Source organism: Scyliorhinus torazame, chromosome 2 (assembly GCF_047496885.1).
Source record: "Scyliorhinus torazame isolate Kashiwa2021f chromosome 2, sScyTor2.1, whole genome shotgun sequence".
Taxonomy (NCBI): Eukaryota; Metazoa; Chordata; class Chondrichthyes; order Carcharhiniformes; family Scyliorhinidae; genus Scyliorhinus; species Scyliorhinus torazame.
The window spans coordinates 375,569,452-375,587,864 of NC_092708.1; the positions used below are offsets into that span (position 1 = coordinate 375,569,452).

An 18,413-nucleotide genomic window follows, 5' to 3' on the forward strand; every position below is an offset into this window, starting at 1 on the left:
ATTGCTATCTGCAATTCCACCAACCTTTGTGTCGTCCGCAAACTTACTAATCAGACCAGTTACATTTTCCTCCAAATCATTTATATATACTACAAAGAGCAAAGGTCCCAGCACTGATCCCTGTGGAACACCACTGGTCACAGCCCTCCAATTAGAAAAGCATCCTTCCATTGCTACTCTCTGCCTTCTATGACCTAGCCAGTTCTGTATCCACCTTGCCAGCTCACCCCTGATCCCGTGTGACTTCACCTTTTGTACTAGTCTACCATGAGGGACCTTGTCAAAGGCCTTACTGAAGTCCATATAGACAACATCCACTGCCCTACCTGCATCAATCATCTGAGTGACCTCCTCGAAAAACTCTATCAAGTTAGTGAGACACGACCTCCCCTTCACAAAACCATGCTGCCTCTCACTAATACGTCCATTTGCTTCCAAATGGGAGTAGATCCTGTCTCGAAGAATTCTCTCCAGTAATTTCCCTACCACTGAAGTAAGGCTCACCGGCCTGTAGTTCCCTGGATTATCCTTGCTACCCTTCTTAAACAGAGGAACAACATTGGCTATTCTCCAGTCCTCCGGGACATCCCCTGAAGACAGTGAGGATCCAAAGATTTCTGTCAAGGCCTCAGCAATTTCCTCTCCAGCCTTCTTCAGTATTCTGGGGTAGATCCCATCAGGCCCTGGGGACTTATCTACCTTAATATTTTTTAAGACACCCAACACCTCGTCTTTTTGGATCTCAATGTGGATTATAATGCCAAAGGTCCGGTTCTTGGCTTTTCCAAAATATGGCCGAGTAATGGGGCTGAGGGGAGGGGTTTCCCATCCGCTGAAACAAATCCTCTTGTTTCCCAGAGGGGCAGAAATTCAGTGAGGCTGTTGCACGCGTATAGACTGTCTGAATATATGTCTGCTGGGCTGGGGAAGGAATCTGGGTGCTCTACAATGTAGGCGATGGCCGCAAGCTCTGCTGCCTGCGCGCCTAGGTGTCCAGGTAATTTTAATGCGATTTCCTCGAGGGCGCGTCCCTGCGCGTCCTGCACATAAATCCCACAACCTGTTATGCGTTGCCCATCCAGGACTGTGGATGATCCATCCACATAGATCCTAATGGGGTCACACGTGTCCGGGTGAGGGGTGTTCTGAGATGGAGTGGCTAGTTTTCTGGGGGGTGTTTTAACTATTAAGGGGCCTGTATTATGGTGGGGCGAGATGATCTCACACTCATGGGGGGTTCCGGGGTACTGTAGATTGTCCGCTAAGTATGTGTGTGTTTTGGTCCGTTTGACTGTGATGTCCCGTCCTTGTAAGAGAAGGGTCCACCTAGCAGCGCGGATTTGGCTGACGGTACCGTCTTTAAGTCGTCCGTCTAGTAAAAGTTGGGTGGGGGTGTGCTCGGTCAAAATGGTGATGGGGTTCAGTCCGGTAATGTATGAGAAGTACTGGACTGCCCAGAAAACTGCGAGCAGGTGTCTCTCACAGGCTGAGAATCCCTGCTCCACAGCATCTAAAATTCGAGAGGCATAAGCCACGGGTCTTAGCTGGTTGTGCCGTTCCTGCAGGAGCACGGCTGAAAGGGTGCAGTCTGTGGTCGCTACCTCTATTGCATAAGGGGAAAGCGGGTCGGGAACTTGGAGTGTGGGGGCGGCTATGAGCGCCTGTTTTAATGATTCCACAGCATCCGTATGCTGCGGAAGCCATTCCCAGGGGGCTCCTTTCTTTAGGAGGTCTGAGAGGGGCGCTGCCTTGCTTGCGAAACTGTCAATGTGGTTTCGGCAGTAGCCAACCAGTCCTAAAAACGACCGGAGGGCTGAAACGTGTTGGGGAAGGGGCAATTTAGTGATCGAGTCAATTCTTTTGCTCGATCTCGCGTTTGCCGTGTGTGATAATAGTACCCAAATATACCACTTTCTCTTCCAATATCTGGGCCTTTTTGGGATTTACTTTACAGCCAATGGAATGTAGTAATTCCAGGAGTTCGGACAGGAGCTCAATGTGCTCTTCCTTTGTGTCTGCCTGCAGTAGTAGATCGTCTACATACTGTACCAGACATTCGGGGCGAGAAGATTTCGCTAGTCCATTTGCCAGCTGTCGGTGGAAAATGGAGGGGGTGTTGTGGAAGCCCTGTGGCAGGCATGTCCACGTGTATTTCTGCGCTCGGAACGTGAAGGCAAATTTATACTGGCACGCCTTTGCCAATGGAATGGACCAGAACCCATTACTGACGTCCAAAACCGTGAAATATCGGGCATGGAGTCCCTGTTTGAGCATGGTCTCGGGACTTGTTGCAACGGTGGGGGCTGCTACGGGGGTGACTTTATTGAGATCCCAATAATCTATGGTCAAGCGCCATGATCCGTCGGGCTTCCTTACTGGCCAAATCGGGGCATTATTAGTTGAGGCTACTGATCTTAGGATGCCCTGCTCTAATAAACTTTCTATAACCTTGAGGATTTCTCCCTCTGCTTCTAGGAGGAATCCGTACTGCTTTTGGGGTCCGGTTCTGTTATTTGTACGGAACCAGTCATCCGTCCACAGTCGTGCTTGTGGATCGCGAATGCTGCCCTGTTCTTTTGCAGGACTGCCCTAACCTGTCGGTCCGTGCTGAGTGTGGTGGGGTTGAACCAAAACTCGCCTACTGCGCTAATTTTGTTCATATAATCCCCTATATTGAGCGTTGCGGGGGCTCTAGCGGATTTCGCCATCTTCCAGACACACCGGTTGACTGGATCGAAAGAGAGGTGATGAGAATTCATGAAGTCGATCCCCAGAATGTGCTCTGCTGTTGGGGGCAGGTCGACTAACACTACGGGGTGTTTTGTATTAATGGTTCCGATCTGGATGGGTACAGAGGTTGTGATATGTCCCTGCTGTGAGTGACATGTGAAGCCGCTGAGGGTGATAGTGGCTGTGGTGGGCCACGTGTCCTTACCAAGGGTGGAGGAATTTAAGGTTGTGCGGGACCCTCCTGTGTCCCAGAGAAGCTCGATCGGCTGTCCCCTAACCTTTGCTGCGACTACGGGTTGTCCTGACCTATCCCAAAGGGTATCGCAGACCCAGCTAGGGGAGCCTATACAACGTCAGTCCGTTCTGGTCAAGTCTGTCTGATCGGACTGGGTGCTAACGCTATGTATGGGCTCTGCCTTTTTCTTATTGAGAGTGCCTGTCTGTTGGGCTCTCTGTGGCTTTTTAGGGCCATTGCATACTTTGGCAAAATGTCCCAACTGTCCGCAATTGCAGCATTCTTGCGGTTTTGCTGGGGGGCTGCTCTTTCCCTCGTTTACCCAGGCGGGGTTGTGAAGAGTGGTTCTTACTGCCTGCACGTCTGCGGCGGCTTGTTTTTCCTAGGGGGTTCTAGCTGCGGGTTTACTGTGAGCCGCTTGTTCCCAAACGCGGGACAATCTTTTGATCACCCACTTCTCATTATGAGCCTCCTCCGAGGGGGTCATAATTACTACAGGCATTCTGTCCTGCTTCCGTGGCATGGGAGGTAAGGGTGCGGGTCCATTTGGCCATATCGTCTGCGGACAAATGGGCACGGTCTACATTTCTGAAAACAGCTTCAAAGTGAATCCACAAGCGTCCTGCGAACGCTGTGGGGTGTTCAGACGTTTTCTGTCTGCACTTATTTAGGCCATCTACGGGGTCGCCCCGGTTATACCCGATCGCATCCAGGATCGCAGTATGCATTTCTGCAAGGGTGCCTCCTCCTACATTCTGTGGGTCGGGAAAGGCTGCTGCGACCAATGGGTCTAAGCTGAGGACCGTGAGCTTTACCTGCTCTTTCTCATCCAGGCCGTACAAGGTGGTGTTTGACGGTGGCAAAGAAATTGTGTGGGTCTGAAGCGGGGAGGAACGGTGTGATTTTAGCACACGCGTCCCGTAATTGGGTCACTGTGAGCGGGGTGGAATATAAGACTTCCGCCTCGTCTGCTGTGGCGGTGCGGTGGGTTGTTACAGGGTTCATGGGAGCCTGTGTTACCTGCTGTGTGGGAGGTGGGGGTGCTTTCCTCCTTTGGGGCTTTCCCTGCGCACATGTTCCCTGAACATATCTCTGCGCTGTCTCTTGCAGTTCTTCCCAATCAGGGCCGTCTTCCTGTTCTAAACTTTCCCCAAAGGTGTCTTGGAATCCCTTTTGGACAGAAAGCATTGATTGCAGGTCTGCAATTTGCTTTTGGCACTTCGCATGGTCTAAGGTACTCTGCCTTTGTTCCGTGGTTGCAACGTGGAGCGCTCTCAAGGCTGCCTTGAGATCACTACATTGCTTCTGTAGCATCTCCACCTGCTTCTCTGTCTCTTTCTTAACCAGGACTGCACGCTGCGTGTCCTGATTAGCCTTCTCATACTGGGATTGAAAACTGCTTAAATGCGCCAGACAAGACTGGTGACCCCGTTTGGCGTCAGCCACCTCTTCGTCCTTGGCTTCTAACTGCCTTTTCAATTCCAAGTTCTCTTTTCCCATGTCGCATACATCGATTTTACTCATACGATGTATGCCTTCTATTTCTTTTCGGAGCGTCCTAATGACCTCCTCTGTGCCTCACAATTGTGCCATGCAGGACACAATTGCCATCGGCTTGCGCGCTTTTGCTAAGCTTTTCTTATGAATTTCACTCATGTTCTTCCACCAATTATGCCCTATACTTCCGGGACCTGAGTCGTCATTATTACAGAAACCGCTCCACACGGGCCATCCTTTGCCCTGCAGAAACTTCCGGATTTCCACTTCCCAAATGTCACTGTCCCACTTTAATGCTGCTGATCGGTGCGACCGCAAATTCTTCGGGGTTCATGAGGCGTTGCATTGTCTGCATGGCCATCTCTCTTATCTGCTTGCTACGTTCAAATTTGGAACAGGGGGCTAAGGTGGTGTCATAGATGCGGGTACGGCTTGCGCTAATTTCCGAAAATACAGACGTCCGACAGTTTTGACGCAACAAAATCTATCAGTTTTACCTTATAACCCTGTTAGTTACGCATGCCTACACACACTTCCGAATTGTGAATTATTAACCAGAACCGCTTGAACACTTGTGGGTTTTTTTGTTTTTGCTTCCAATTGGATTCTATTCAAATTTCTGGGGTTCTCCCGGAGTGGATTTCCACTTCTATGTCGGGTCCTGGCGGAGTCGCCAATTATGTTGCTCTTTTTAGCCTTAGTTTTATTACCTCTGATTATGTCACCTTTGCTCACGAGTCGCCAGGTATCTTTCTGATACTGCCACGTGGTTCAAGCTCGGGTTATGATCGATACGTCAGCATACCGCTTAGTAAGATTGAAATCAACGGTCATTTATTATATACAACAATTAATGCTTACACAATAATCCTACTATCTATATCGAAACCTACCACTACTGGCCAATACCTAACTTTAGGAAGGGCCCACCAGGTCAGGGAAACGAATGGCTTATCGAATCGGATCTGGCCCGCAGGATTCAAAAGGCTGATACGGGTCGATGGCTAGGAGTCTTTATCGGGTAGCGGTCGCTGGAGTCAAACTTACAGTTTCTGGTCGATGTTCTTGCGAAGGTCGCGAGCAGGAGAAGAAGGGAGAGAGAGGGAGAAAGATCTGAACTTAGCCCCTCACTTTATAGGGCCCAGGGGCTTCCCGCCTCTCGGGGCGGCCCTTGACCCTGAGTCCCAAGTGATTGGACTTGTACCCAATCACTGGGTTCGATATGCTCCAAAAGTGGGGCGATTCCTCGATCGGGGGTTGGTCGTTCACCTGTCTTTGTTTCGGCCACAGGTCAGGCCCTGCATTCAATTGCTAATATGTTGCAATTGTTCCCAGGGATAGCCGATTAAACTGCAGATGTCTGGGTTGATGTGCTGCTAATAGTCTTGAGTATCGATCTGGGCCGACTTCCCCAGAGCCGAATACGCTATTCTGTCTGCAGCTGTCCGTTTGTGTCCTGTTGGCTGCTTTTCCCATCAGCCTTTTCGGTTAGCCATTTTAAATCTGGTTTTGGCCAAATTAATAGGGAATCAGCCATTTTAGGTGGCTACAAGATCACCTTTACCTTTATCACTTGAGTATTTCTCATGTCCCTAGTTTCTATCCCTCACCGGCTGAAACTGATGTCGGAAACCAATCTTTGATTTATGAACTAATTCATAACCATCTGCCATTTCCGCTGCTAATCTCGAGGTTTTAACCTTCTGTTCTTCCACATGAGTTCTCACTACATCAGGAATTGAATTTTTAAACTCCTCCCAAAGTATAATTTCTCTGAGAGCTTCATACGTTTGGTCTATTTTCAAAGCCCTTATCCACCTATCAAAATTACTCTGTTTGAGCCTTTCAAACTCCATGTATGTTTGACCAAATTCTTTCCTTAAATTTCTAAACCTTTGTCTGTAAGCTTCAGGCACTAGCTCATATGCACTTAAGATGGATTTCTTCACCTCCTCATATGTTCCAGATACCTCCTCCAGTAGTGATGCAAACACTTCACTAGCTCTACCTACCAGCTTTGTTTGAATCAGTAACACCCACATGTCCTGTGGCCATTTCATTTGTTTAGCTACCTTCTCAAATGAAATGAAAAAGGCTTCCACTTCCTTCTCGTCAAACCTTGGCAATGCTTGGGCATATTTAAATAGATCCTCACCACGTCTTCGGCTATGATGCTCTTTCTCACTGTCCTCATTCATCTCCTCCAACTGTACGTGACCCTTTACGTTTGCCAATTTTAACTGATTGTCATGTTTCATGGCCATTTTCTGAAGTTCAAACTCCCTCTCTTTATCTTTATCCCTGATCTGTATCTCCCTTTCTTTTTCATTTTGTTCTGCTAGGGCTATTCTTTCTTTTCTCCTTTCTTCTCTCTCCTTTTCTTTTACCTCTCTCTTTTTCTCTTTCTTTTTCCTCTCTCTCACTCTCGTATGCAAGCCGCTTTAATTCTTTCTCATGTTCCATTTGTTTAATTTGCAATTGAATTTTTGCCATTTCCAATGAGTCAAACTCTATCTCAGGCAACTTTAAATGCTTAACCACCGCCATAATTACCTCATCTTTTCGCATTTTGTCAGTTAATGTTAACTGCAATGTTCTTGCCAAATCTAACAGTCTGCGTTTCGTTTCTGTCCCTAAAGTACTATGTGTGACATACTCCACCCCCAAAAACTTCTGAGCCTCTGAAAGAGCCATTGTTCACAACACTATCCCCACTTAAACTAAAATACCACACCGGAAAAGCAACAATCCTTCACTGTCTTTAAGTTCACAAAAGCCAATCCAATAGATAGACTTATATCCCGGACGAGCCCCCAATTATTATGGGCGAGGCCTTTCAGAACCCCAAAATGTATCATGGAGTTCAACCAATCTCACCCTTTAATGGATTTGTTGCTTTTCCGAGCACACGGCTTTTTCCCTAGGTGTGGTATTACAATTATGGACACGTGGGGTTTTAAACACAAAACACTGTTTATTCCATGAACCCAACTTAACATCTTAAATAAACATTGGATCTCTTAACACCCCTTACTTCAAGGATAACTCAAAAAATATTGCAACAGTAAATACTTCCTTAAAATGTTCCTTCAAACTTCCAAGAGATTTAACTCCTTGAAACAGCATCACATCACTCCTGTCTGTTGTGGGCTATCTTTTCCTAAAAAGTAAAATTTTTGAGCCGGGGAATGGGTTGGGGCTCCCTGAAAGGGGATGCCATTTTATGGTTTCCTCTTCCCGCTCCCTAAAAAAAAAAAGAAACAGTATCACATCAGGTTAAAGGATATATATAGTTTCTGTAGAATGGCAGAGATATATTAGCTTGGTTGATTTCGGCTCCAGCACCTTGCTTTTCTTCATGCAGCTCTCTGGAAACCCACAGACACACCCAAACTGCTTTCTCAAACCTGGCTTTCTACTTTTTAATCAGCTCACAGCAAAACAGCTAGGCACTTTTAAACTGCTCTCAGCAAAACCAGCCAGGTTCTTTTCAAAACTGAAACTAAAAACCTGCAAAACACCGACTGCAAAATGGCTGAACTGAGCTTAGCTCCACCCACTCTATGATATCGCTGTTTTCTTAAGGTACATTGCTTAAACATCCAGTTCTTAAAGGCACTCTCGCATGACAGTCCCATATAGTGTACAGTGGATGAATGGACATGGAAGTGCCATAGCTTGGCCTGGGGGAAAATAATGACAATAGGGAAATCGGGGGGGGGGGGGGGGGGCGGGGGGTCATACCATGGGAGGCATGAAGAGCTATAGGGGCTTGTTGGGGCAAAATATAGTGGCTTGGATGGCGCATGCGGTGTGCTTGGGGGTGGGGAGTGTGAGGGATGAGGCCTAGAGGGCCTTACATTTTTTCATTATTATAACTGTGACAAAATCCCACAATACTGAGGTGATACACTTAAACAGCCTACTTGACACACCTACATCTACCTTCAAACTCTTCCCCAGACTGGCTTGTCAAACCCCAGCATCAGCCATCCCCTCACAATTGTAATCAAGTCTTTCCTGACACTTTTCCCCGAGGTGGGTGGGCAGGCCAAGTGGAAAATGTTCCTGACACCTGCTACTTACCTCGAGGATGAAAATCCGACCTAGTAACACATTTAGCTCACTCAGGGATTTCAACCTTGAAGTGACGTTTTACTAAAATGTTTGCAGTAAAGGTGTGAATGAATCAGTGCTTTAAACTGTAATATTTTAATAATTTTCAATATGAACTTATAGCTTGGAAGCATGATTAGAAACTCGAGTTTCGATGTGGAGAAACATTGTCTGCATGATTTAGTTAAAGCCCCGGGGCTGCATATTACAGGGCAGGGGAGGGTAGCAGAGTTGCTCCCTCAGAAGCCAAGTTAACGTGGAGCTAACTCGCTTTGTTCCAGCCCGCCCACAGCTGTAACATGCTTTAGGCAGGCTGAATAGCCTGACAATGGGTCTTCCACACCTCACTGATGAGGATGTCCCACCCAGCATCAAAAGTGCATTAGTGGGTGCTGCCAAGACTGCAAGCAAGCCCAAGAAGAAGGCACGGACAGGGAGGATTAGGGAAGTTTAGGGAAGGGACTGGGGATGGTGGGTTTTGTGAAGCAGGAAGATAGGAACAAGGGTACTATCTTAGAAGGCCCCCCCCCCCCGATGCGGAAAGGGCACCACTTGAAGATAGTACTTTCCTTTCCTTCACACCCTTTTGAAACATGTTTTCAAAATGGCTTGTCAACTCCCACCCAACTGCCCACGCCAACTCTACGATGCTGTGGACAGCGTAACATCAATTGACTTTTTAACAAGCTCAATTGAATCTTGAGTATTTAATTATGTTGGGTGGGTTGCCAATTTCAGCGCCCTCCCATCTGCCATGAGCATGGGGGTGGGCAGGAAGGTGATGGGGTTGGCACCCGCCTTATTTTACATGCTCCCCCACCGAAAGCACGCCTGGTGGGGGCACATAAAATCCAGCCCTTAATTATACCATTTTCTTAATCAAGGATATAGATCTCATGATTGTAAACTTGTGTTGCTAAAAATACCTTTTTTAAAATTATTCTAATATCATTGAAAACTGCACTGTGATAGCCCAAATCTTCAAAATTAAGCTGTATAAAAGTTTTGGTGCTTCTTTATTCTAGAAAAGAATATTTTACTGTTTCCTGAAATACATATTTAATGGTGAACATCTGGCAAAGTATTTGGTTTTCAAACACTAGGTCAGATTGGTATTGAGAGAAATTGTTTTGACTGAAAAACTCTTGAGATTTATTGAAGAGACTGTACAGATTGACCTTTGTAAACACTAACTGACAGAATTAATGTACAGTGAAATACTGCTCTACATAATTGATCAAGATGGACAGACGAATTGTTGAAATCTGGACTTGAATGTGCTGTGTCAAACCTGTGTATACAAGGAGTGTCATTTGTTAATGGGAAGATCTATATAAAGAGAAAACAGAAAATATAGCTGTTGTCTGATTCAAATAATAACTGGATCAATTTCTGGATTAATAAATACAGGAGCTTGAAATTTAAAATGCCTCATTTTTATGCTGTCAGTCAATTACTGTAACCCTTTGCGATGAATGTCCAATTCATTTTTTGGATAAAGTGAGCATATTGGTAGTAGAAACCTGTCAAAAATCTTAGCATTTCTATTTCAAGAGTTGAGGAGGCACCACTCCCCAGGAAAACACATCAGCATGGTGCCCCGCCCCACAGCTAAAAAGCACTGTGGTGGGGACTAACAAGGGCCAAGTGGGACTTTTGCCCCTCGTTGGGGATGAGGTCCTGACATCTAGATCTGCTGGCCAATCTAATTTACCGGCAGTTCCATCAGTCCCAGCAGTGCCAGTAGGGTATTCGTAGCCGTTGCAGGGATTTCAGAGAAGAGGAAGATCAAGCCATATGAATACCCAGAGCAGGTAAGTCTGGGGTCTTGGGCCGAGAGGGTTTGGGTAGATTAGGACGAGGAGCGGGATGGGATGGGTGGGTTTAAGGGAGTGAGTGGGTAGGAAGGAAGGGGGAATTGACCTAAGGGGGGGGAGGATCTTCCCGTGATTGGCAAAGGATGGATGCCCACCATTTAAATATTTGATTTTAAAACTAGAGTTTCCTGCTCCCACCTGACTGCCCATGCTAAACATTTTATGGTGTGGGCAGCATGTTATCAGGGTCAATTGGCTTGATAACAAGTCTAATTGACCCTTTATTACCATTTAATTATGGCAGGTAGGTTGCTGATTTCAGTGCCCCCCCCCGTGTTATGGGGAAGAGCTTGGGGGTGGGTGGGAAGGTGTTGGGATGGGTGCCCATCCTAGCTTACATGCCCCTCCTCCCCATGGGGAAAACACTTACCGGGTAGCATGTAAAATTCAGCCCATCTTGAGTCGGCTTCTCTTGTGTTGCTTTGAAGCCCAAAAAGGACTGAAAGATTGTGGTAGCACAATCCACTCATTATGGAGGAAAATCTCTGAACATTATGTAAAGTGGTCCTTGTTCAAAACATCTGCCCTATGCTAATTCGGGTAAGTCATTTAAAACATTAAGTAAGATATTGAGGGATGACTGATGTTGCCTTTATATTAGATAATTATTCATTGATGTAGTTCTCGAATACTGGCTCCTTATTTGCAAAATAGGGTTGGATTTTACACTTCCTCCCAGTGGATTTAATGCCGCGGTAGGGGAAGGGTGCATGTAAAATCCAGCAGGCAACCTCGCTACTGCCTACCTACCCGCCCCTGCCACCACTGCAGTTTTACCAGCAGCAGGGGTGACGCCAAGTGGTTTGTCTGTCAATGCGCCAATTAAAATCTTTTAGTCAGCAGTTACAGTAATGACCACTTAAGGGCCTCATCCTATACTACTGGGATTTAACTGGTGGCAAGAGATGTCCATACCAAGCACCCAGCCTTGCAGCTTTTTCTCTGCAGGCTGGAGGCAGGTGGAGAAGAGGTCCCTCCTTAACAGCCCCGCTAGGCTTTTGCAGGGTTTGCCCATGGTGTTACTCCTCTTCAAATTTCCCTTCCCAATGGCCTTTCAAGACTTGGCCTCCAGCCCTCTTGTTGAGGTCTGCCAAGACCACCAACCACTCTGGTTAGCCAGTAGCTCTCTGAGACAGAACCACTTAAAGCAGAGGGTCAGAAATCCCACCTCCAGTCTACTAACAGTCAGTTAGCCATTGAAAGACTGAAGGTTTGTTGTTCTTTTCCTGCAAGGGTGTCCCTTCACCCCCAGATTCCACAGGGTCAAGGACCTGAGGGTGGAAGTCCCGCCTGCCAGGAGTTGCTGGCCAATCAGAGATCAGCAGCTTTATTGAGCAGATGTAACACTGGGAAGGTGGTTGCTGCTCCCAGTATTGCAGCGATCAGAGGCTTAAGATAGTCACTGATCCCAGGCCACAGGTGGATGAAGGAGGGAGGGGTTTCTTGAAGGGGGGGGGGCACAGGTGGGGTCATCAGAAAGGGCAGGGGTTGGCTCTCAGTGTGTTCCCCAACTACCCGATGGTGGGAGCTATGAGCTGAATGCCTCTGAACAGCTATTTTCGGCCCACATAAAGGTATTCTTTTGTTGGCAGCAAGTAGACTCCAAGGATGGTCTTTAATGTTATCTCCACATTCCTACGAGATCAAATAGCATCAGTCAAAGAGCCATGCCAATGCTAATGCATTTTATGTTTGCCTTTGCCTCGAGCCAGGTGTGCTTGCTTGCCCCGTTGCTTTGGCGTTAGAATCACTGGCAATCGCATTTAGGGCGTCGAGGGGGTGGGGAGGGATTGAGTGGGGTGGGTGGAGCACAGAGTTTTGTTGGATGCGGGCAATCTTCAGACCCGGTGGGCAGCTTTGATAGGATCATGGCCATCCTGAGGGAATTTGGCTGTTTTTCGGGGTATAAATTAAACATGGGGAAAAGCGAGGTGTTCCGATTAATGCTCGGGGGCAGGAGAGGAGGTATGGGGAGTTGGTTGCTGTACCGGGTGAGGGGGCGAGTTTCCGGTATCCTGTGATACAGGACACAGCTGCATCGACTAGTGGAGAGAATGAAGGCAGACTTTAAGGATGTGTTGCAGCTGTCACTGGCTGGGCGTGTGCAGACGGTTAAAATAACGGTGCTGCCCAGGTTCTTGTTTGTGTTCCAGAACCTCTCCATCTTTGTTCCCAAGTCCTTTTTTTAGGAAGGTGAATGGGATAATTCTTTTTTTTTTAAATTTAATAATTTCGGGGTTCGTCTGGGCAGGGAAGAACCCGCGGGTGAGGAAGGTGTTTTGGAGAGGGGATGAGGCGGGGCTGGGCGCTGGCGTCGCCGAGTTTGATGAACTTTATCGCGCGGCGAATATCGCAATGACCAGGAAATGGGTAGATCGCAATGACCAGGAAATGGAGGGATCGGTTAGGGGGCGGATGAAGGCAGCGTCCTGGAGGGGGACGGGTTTGAGGGCACTGTTGTTGGTGCCTCTTCCATTTTTGCCTGCCCGGTATTCTGTGAGCCCGGTGGTGGTCTCAGCATTGTGAGTTTGGAACCAGTGCAGGCAACACTTCAGGATGGAAGGCATTCTCTGGGCGCCAATATGTGACAATCATAGGTTTGTGCTGGCGGGGCTGGGATTCCAGTGGTGGCGGCAGGTGGGGATAGAGTACTTTAAGGACTTGTTTGTAGGGGACAAGTTTGCAGGCCTAGAAAAGCTGGAGAAAATGTAAGGACTTGTTTATAGGGGATAAGTTTGCAGGCCTGGAAGAGCTGGAGAAAATGTATGAGTTGCTTCAGGGGAATGGCTTTAGATACCTGAGGGACTTTGTGAGGAGAGAGGTGCCGTCCTTCCCGGGTCTTCGGCCTCCGGTATTGCAAGATGAGCTATTGTCTGAGGCTAACATTGGGGAGGGAAAAGTGTCAGACATTTATGGAAGGTTGATGGAAAGGGAGAGATCTCCAACGGAGGAGATCAGTCGCAAATGGGAGGAGTTGGGCAGGGGCCACCTCTACATCCAGAATCTTGGACTTAACATCTCAACTTTGGAAGTAATAAGGTGTTGGGAGTAGGGGGTTTGGGGTAGTTTTTGCTGTTTGGTGGGTGGGGGGGGGGGGGGGAGATAAGGGGGAAAAATTAAGGGGGGAGGGAGAGTTGTGGGCTTGGTTTCAGGGAGATGAGGGCTGGGACATGGAAGGAAGCCCTGCGGAGGATCAATGCGTCCTTGTCGTGTGCAAGGTTAAGTCTCATCCAATTTAAGGTGGCGCATAGGGCCCACATGACGGTTGCAATGATGAGCCAGTTCTTTGCACGGGTGGAGGATACGTGTGGGCGCTGTGCGGGGGCCACGAATCACATCCATATGTTCCGGGTGTGTCCAAAGTTGAGGGCATTCTGGCAGGGGTTCTTGAATGTTAAGTCCGAGATTCTGGGTGTAGGGGTGGCCCCGAGTCCAGAGGTGGTGATATTTGGTGTGTTGGAATATCCGGGAATCCAGGTGGGGAGAGAGGCTGATGTATTGGCCTTTGCCTCCCTGATAACCCAGAGACGGATTTTATTGTGCTGGTGAGATTCGGAGCTGCCAAAAGGCAGGGGTGTGGGTGAGCAACCGGGCAGAATTCCTACATTTGGAGAAGGTAAAGTTTTCCTTACAGGGGACGGAGGAGAGGTTCCCTCAGAGGTGGAAGCCTTTTATCCATTTCTTCAAGGTGAAATAAGGGGCGCGATTCTCCACTCCCGCGCCGGTTGGGAGAATCGCCTGGGCCCTCAAAATTTCCTGCGACGCCGGTCCGACGCCCTCCCGCAATTCTCCCAAGTGGCGGGAATGGCCCGTCGGGTTCCAGCGGGCCGCAGGCCGGAGAATCGCCCGAGACACCCAAAATGGCGATTCTCCGGCACCCCTGCTATTCTCAGGCCCGGATGGGCTGAGCGGCCAGCCCAAAACGGCGGGTTCCCCCCCGGCGCCGTCCACACCTGGTCGCTGCCGTCAGGAACAGCGCGGGAACGCTGGGGGGGGGGGCCTGCAGGGGGGGAGGGGGGATCTTGCACCGGGGGGGTACCTCAAATGTGGGGTGGCCCGCGATCGGTGCCCACCGATCGTCGGGCCGTCCTCTCTGAAGGAGGACCTCCTTTCTTCTGCAGCCCCGCAAGATCCGTCTGCCATCTTCTTGCGGGGCGGACTCTGAGAGGCCAACCCACGCATGCGCGGGTGACGCCAGTTATGCGGCGCTGGCCGCGGCATGTATGCGCCGCCGCCTTTACGCGGCGACAAGGCCTGGCGCGTGTAAATGACGCGGCCCCGCTCCTAGCCCATTATTGGGCCCTGAATCGGTCGGGATAGGGGCCGTTTCGCGCCGTCCTGAACCTCGACGGCGTTCACGACGGCGTGGGCACTTCGGTGCGGGAGTGGAGAATCCCGCCCAAGGTGTTGGGGGGAGGGGGGGGCGGTTGGGGTAGTCTTTGCTGTTTGGTGGGGGGGGGGGAGTTAAGGGGGCTAAATCAAGGGGGCAGGGAGAGTTGTGGGCTTGGTATCAGGAATTGTTGAAGGCCTGTGTTCATTGTTCCTGTAGATTTTTGGTTTTCTGATATTTCTCTGTACATATGTAAAATGCCTTTAATAAAAAAAAATATTTTTTAAAGTTTGCTTTTGCATGCTGGTCAGATATCAGCCAGTAGGGAAAATATCCTCTATTGTGCACAGATAGAACACGTTCCAGTAACTGCAGCTCAGCTCAGGTCCAACGATATACCAGAAATGATCCCGTGATGGGAAAGGTACTGAAATTGTACAAAAGGGGAGGATAGCGGGAACACTTCCTGAATTAAAGCCATATATTTCCAGGAAACTCCAGTTGACAGTACAAGGCAGGTGCCTGTTGTGGGGTATGAGAGTAATAATTCTTGCAAATATGTGATAAAACATTGGAACAATTAAATGAAGGATACCTAGGTAAGGTTTGAATGAAGGAACTTGCACGGAGCTACTTTTGGTGGCCAGGAATTGATGCCCACAATGAGGGAAAAGCAGGACGGTCCCAGTCATGTGTGCGGGTAAGGAACCTACCACCGTTGTCTCCATTGTATCCATGGGAGTGACCTGAAATGCCTTGACAAAGTCTACACATTGACTTTGTTGGTCCATATGAGGGGCACATGTTCATGGTCGTAGTAGATGCACATTTCAAGTGGTCTGAGGTTGTCCTGCTGAAAATCAACAACCGCGGAACAAACCATTGAAAAGCTTGATGAGATTTTTGCTAGATTTGGGAAACCAGAACAAATCGTGTTCACGGCTCAGGTGTTTGAGGACTATTTAAAGTTGAGTGGTATCCAACACATAAAATCAGCACCTTCCCATCCATCCACGAATGGTTTAGCCGAAAGGTGTGTTCAGTCCTTGAAGCATGCACTGAAAGCTTACAAGGACCAAGGTTCATTACATCGCTGCTTGAACAGGTTCTTGGAAATGTATTGCAACACCATACATGCGACGACAGAGAGTTCCCCAGCTTTACTACTAAGGAAAAGAAAGTGACGACTACATTTCATCTACTCTTACCAGAGACGTCCGAGATAGTAGAATGCAATGATCAGTTGCAGATCATGAGAAGGTAAATTGAGAAGACACTTCTTTAAACAAGGAGAGCAAGTGTTGGCTTGTAGATATACCACTAACAATAAGTGGGTTCCTGCAATTGTATTGGCTCAAACTGGCCCAATTTCCTATACAGTACAAACTGAAGATGAGTTGGTGTGGAGCCAACATGCAGATCAGTTATCTGCACATACCAATTTCAGTACCTTGTATGACAGAATTATTGCGAGAGGAAACATCATCCATACAACCAGATCGTGCGACTGTGATTTCTGGTCAATCCGCTGAAGCAGAGATTGCCAATGAATGCCCTGCAGCTCAAAGGTTATGGGTCATAAGCTCCATGATAATCAGATATAAATGAAATTAAATCCTGGATATGGATAAGTGTTACGTATGATAATTCTTGTGCATGTTTTGGTTTTCCCTCAGTCAAAAATTTATGATCCTGTCCTTCCTTGTTTAGTAAGCTGCACAGAGACAGCAGTATTTTTCTGTACCTTGATTTTTCTTTCTGTTGATAATTAGGAATGTAGGAACAGGAGTAGACCCATCGACCCCCAGATCCTTTTCTGCCATTCGGTTAGATCATGGCTAATAGCTACTTCATTTCCATATATTTGTTTGAGGAAATCCGATTGGCAGATACTTTTCATTACTTTTTCAGTCTCGTTTCCAATTATGGTCCTAGGCATTTTAAAGGAACATTTCATTTTTAGTGACCAGAACACTTGTAAGTGGCTTAGACAGGAGCTTTTTATACTCCGCAGATGAGGAAGTAGGGGCAGAATAAATTTAGATTATTTTTCTAAATATTTTCAAATGCAGAAATGGGATGATTCATATTTCTTCCTGTTCATTTCCTTGTGAAAATGTATTGATATAAATAATTTAATGAAATTATTCTGATTCTTGTACTACCATGAAAATTTGCCACAGTAGAATCATGAATGGAACTGCTATTCATAGTCTGCATTGGTAATATTGACAATGCTTGAAAATATGTTGTCATCGTGAGAAATTAGTAAGTGTCAAGGTAGTACCAGCAACATGATTACATTGCAGTTTAAGTGAATAGAAAGTTAACACAAAATAGCTCCTTGATGCAAGAGGCAGAATTTAATTCTATCCTCAAAGTGGGCTGAGAGGGAGGGGTTGTGTGGGGGTTGCCATAGAATAGGGAGTGAAGACAGGGTACGGAGTACCCATTGTCTTCCTTACACCTTGCCATTCAGTCAGGGGTCAAGAAGGGTCAAAACAGCCTTCCTGTCTGGGGACCAATTGATGCCCTGAAGTGCCCAGTAAAAGCTGACGGTCTCCATGTGCGCTGAAAATGAATGTGGGGAGCATCTCCTGATCGGGCAACCTGTGGTCAACGGAGGGCATCCTGCTGGAAACACCAGCCTTCGATCTCATTGATGATAACCTCCCTCTGCCTTCCACCACTACCTCCCTGCAGCTTGCCTCACTGGCCCCAGTGAGCCTCATATTCCATTCCACACTCCATTCCATGACCTCTTCCATCTTTGCCGCATTGGACTGACTGCAGTACCAGCTGTAGCCCCTAATTAACTGCCAGCTCTTGAAAGTGGGATCTTCATCCTTAAAAGGTACCAAAGCCCTGGTGCCAGGCATTTAACAGCCTGATGAGAAAATGCGTTGGAACTTCCAGATATAGCCATGGTAGGATTGTCCCCAGATTTCTTGTCGGTGGACAAGGTCAGTGCTGTAGTCTTTACATTCAGCTCCAGTCCCTCTATTTTGATGGAGTCCTGATGGAGTACAGCAGGTCACAATTGAATATAATGGAATCAAATATAATTGAACACCCCTTTAATATTTCAGTCATTTATTAATATAAAAAACAGGTAGGCATATGTTTATCTGTAGCAAACATGACTCATGTCGAGCTAAAACAAAATACTGTCAATGCTGGAAATCTGAAATACAAGCAGCAAATACTGAAAATCCTCAGCAGGTCAGGCAGCATTTGTGGCAAGAGAAATAGGGTAATATTTCAGGTCTGCGATGTAAGGTTACAGACCTGAAAGATGCAGGTGTGTTTTCACCGAGTCAACAGGAATAAGCAAGCCTTTAAGAATGGTGACTGGGACCCAAATCCTGACCCCATTCCCAGGATTTCTGATTCTGGGAGTGACTTATAAGGGTTTTGGCTGGTTTGGATCAAATGTCTGCTCCCTACACGCCCAATCTGGCTGGCTTCATTTCAGATATAGCCATGTCCTAGTCCTCTACGGAGTTGTCGTCAACCTTAGTCTGCATGACGTAATCTTTTAAAAGGTACGTTCAAAGGATCCTCCCCATACTCCCCATGCCAAGGTATGCCCCCCCCCCCAAATAGCCCTTAATGTCTCTATGTCGTG

At 47.5% G+C, this 18,413-nt stretch overlaps 1 protein-coding gene across 1 annotated transcript in view; it reads left to right on the forward strand.

Moving 5' to 3' along the window:
- LOC140404691 (latent-transforming growth factor beta-binding protein 2-like) overlaps positions 1-18,413 on the forward strand; it is a 685,726-nt gene that overhangs the window by 128,331 nt on the left and 538,982 nt on the right. The window lies entirely within an intron of this gene.